This window comes from Schistocerca cancellata, chromosome 6 (assembly GCF_023864275.1).
Source record: "Schistocerca cancellata isolate TAMUIC-IGC-003103 chromosome 6, iqSchCanc2.1, whole genome shotgun sequence".
Classification (NCBI taxonomy): domain Eukaryota; kingdom Metazoa; phylum Arthropoda; class Insecta; order Orthoptera; family Acrididae; genus Schistocerca; species Schistocerca cancellata.
The window spans coordinates 628,814,356-628,817,963 of NC_064631.1; positions in this window are offsets into that span (position 1 = coordinate 628,814,356).

A 3,608-nucleotide genomic window follows, 5' to 3' on the forward strand; every position below is an offset into this window, starting at 1 on the left:
ATAGACAGGGGATATATAAAACTGCCTGGCAATTATAACATCGACTGTACTTGGTTATAGAGATATTAAAATGGATGCTACAAATCATACGTAGTAGCGTTCATGTTAACAATCTCGCCCATGCCCTTCCATCACGTATTAGTAAGACCATGACATAGCAATAAAACTTCCCTACAGTTTAACACTGTATGCTGGACTCAAACTCGACCCACCAGACTTTGCCTTTCCGGGTAGGTGACTCAGCGATTGATCTACCGAAGCACGACTAACGATCGTCCCATACATCTATCTTCCAAAGAACATGAAGTTCTCCTGCAACCGTGTGGGATTAGCACTTTCGGAAGAAAGGATATTGCAGATTCGTGGCTTAGCCACAACCTGGAAGATTGTTTCAAGAATGAATTGTCAGTGGTGGAGTGTGGACTGATTTGAAACTACCTGACAGACTAAAACTCTGAGCCGTACCTGCACTCGAACCTAGAACCTTTGTCTCTCACTGAAAATTGTTGCACTGACTGAACTATCCAAGCACGAACCACGACCCATGGTTCTGAAATCAGAGCATACTCCGCTGCACGCTGAAAGTTCATTTTGGTAGTAAATGGCTCTGAGCACTATGGAACTCAACTGCTGTGGTCGTCAGTCCCCTAGAACTTAGAACTACTTAAACCTAACTGACCTAAGGACATCACACACACCCATGCCCGAGGGAGGATTCGAACTTGCGACCGTAGCAGCAGCGCGGCTCCGGACTGGAGCACCTAGAACCGCACGGCCACCGAGGTCGGCTCATTTTGGTAGCAATCAGCAACGCTGTGGCTAAGCCGTGTGTCCGCAATATCCTTTTTTCCAGGAGTGTTAGTCCCATAAGGTTGTAGGAGACCTTCGGTGAAATTTGGAGAGCAGGATACGAGATACCGGCGAAAGTGAAGCTGTGAGGACGGGTCGCGAGTCGTGCTTGGATAGCTCAGTCCGTACAGCATTTGCTCGCGAAAGGCAAGGTTATCTGATTCGAGTCCCAGTCCGATGCACATTTGTAATTTTGGAGAGAGCTTCAAGGCAACAGAGACCTCGCTGAAGAGTAAAATTTCATTCAGGAGATGATGTAATCACGATGTAAGATAATGAAACTAGAGTTAGCTGAGAAATGTGCTGAAGTCATATATCACCTAGCGAAGTGGCGCAGTGGTTAACACACTGGACTCGCATTCGGGAGGACGAATGCCATCCTGATTTAAGTTTTCCGTGATTTCCCTAAATCGCTCCAGGCAAAGTCCGGGATGGTTCCTCTGAAAAGGCATGGCCGACTTCCTTCCCCGTCCTTCCCTAATCCAGTGAGACCGATGACCTCGCTGTTTGGTCTCTTCCGCCAAAACAACCCAACCCACTTCATGTATTTCTGACATTTTCAGCATAGGGGCTGAAATGTATGATAATTGAAGAAAACTTCACAAAATTCGATAAAAAAATCCACTGACCCGATAACAGGATAGCTCTGTTGAAACCGTGTTTGTGAGACTTGGACGGAGTGACACTTGTACGGGGAGGGAATGTGCTGGCATTTGTCCGGAGCCCAGGACGCTATAGGTAGTGGACAAGGTGTTCTAGAAGTAGGATACAACGGCCTGTCCACCGCTGCCTGCGACTTATTCTAGAGAAAGCCAAAGCATGTGTCCTGCATAAAGTTTCACATCCCCGCTGCAGCTAGTAGTGGGCGTTGCGTTCTCCCACAGTTCAGTACTGCAGCTGACCTCTGACTGGCCAGTAGTGTTCAGTAGTACCGAGATAACTGAGATCACCGAGACCACCTAGGGGACGCCTTTACTGATTTACAAAGTGCGTCAGTATACACTGGACTATACAAACAAACAAGAAGTTTGCCACCGTCCAAGCTGCTAACAGTTTGTTTCCTGGGATAAATATTACTGGTTGCAATTATCATTTTATTCAGAGTTTGTGAAAACAAGTTTAGCACTGCGGCCTCGTTCTAGCCTATAAGGAAAACAAGGAAATACGCTGTCTCATAAGTGTTTTCTGCTCTAGCACATCTTCCGCTGGAAATGTGGATGATGGTTGGCTGTGTATTCAAGAGAACACGCCTGTAAACCCAAAGCGTCAGGACGTTTATGACTATTTTTTGAACCAGTGTCTCGATAACTTACATATGCCGAGAAAAAGGAGAAATTACAGTGGAAGGCGCCATCGCAGTTATAACAACTCGTAACGATGCAATCGAAGAATAAATACATTAGTATCAAAAGTTCATTCGAATTTCTACTCGTTTGTGAAAAATCTTTGAGAAGACGCAACGTATCACGACCGCTAGTTTACTCTGTTTGACTGACTAATTTTAAACTTCTATGGAAAAATAAAAAAAAAGAAATAAAAACAAGAGTCGGCCATGAAAACTGAAGAAACGGTCGCAAAGACTTTATAGAAAGTCCGCACTGATGAAACCTTAAAATCGTTTCTCAGTTGTGTGGCCTAGGTACAGAAATTACAATGGCTAAGAAAACGTCAGATTCACTGAAAAATTTGTAAATTTAGAAAATTAGATTAATGTAATGATCGGCAATGTTTCAAATACCGTAAATAAATTAATGAGGGGCTGAAAGGTCTGAAAGGGACTACCTCTTCGTCCAGTTCCCTATAAACGACACAAAATCGGCTAAAAGTCTCTTGAAATTTGTAAAATATTCCCTAATGAAGTCTAAGAAGACTATCTCAAAGGTCAAGTCTTTTCTAGGGAATATTCGCGTCCTTGGCCTTGAGAGGATATTATAATCAAAATTTGTATGGGCGGACACAGCATACTAAATCTTTGCAGGTGAAACGCAGGCAAACGACATGAATTTAAATCCATACTTTCTTCCTTCGTTAAAATCGCGTCTTATACGTAAAGATGTAGCAGCATACAAGTTTTGAGGTCCATAACTTCAGTGATTTTCATGTTTTTAATTTTTAATACAGTTTTAAGGCAATTCTTCAAAATCAGCTTTACGTACTCACACCATCATTTTCACATGCCCTCATTTTGTAGGTACATTCACGAGACATAGTTCAACGGTCCTGTGTTTCCAGTTTTTGAGAAATATCAATACCTCGTTTTCAGCGCTTATTTCAAATTTATATTTTCATTATTTATCGGTACTCAAATGTGATGATAAAATAAACTAATTACTTTTCTGATAATTTTAGTGCGCAGAAGTATGCGAACACATCAAGACTACTCCTGCAGAGATTTCATTCAGACTAGTTCATATTTGTGACAAAAAAGATAGTACTGACCTTAGAAAAACAACCTTATGCTAAATTGGACTTCAATATTTTATCAAATTATGAATTTTACTACGAGACACATATCCTTTAAAATTCACCAGCACCACAACGTTTTCCCTTCCTGCTTATATGAGGCTGCTCCTTTAATTTTAAGGTCAGAGTATCCTTCTCCTTGAATTTTCTAAATAACAATCTACTCTGTCTTCTTGACGGGGTGCAGTAATAACTCAATGCCCGTTTACTTGGAGCGTATGGAGTGTACTGAACATGACTTCAGCGTAGTGCCTAAACTTATATTCAGACAGCCAACAGGTAAAACAGTTTACTTC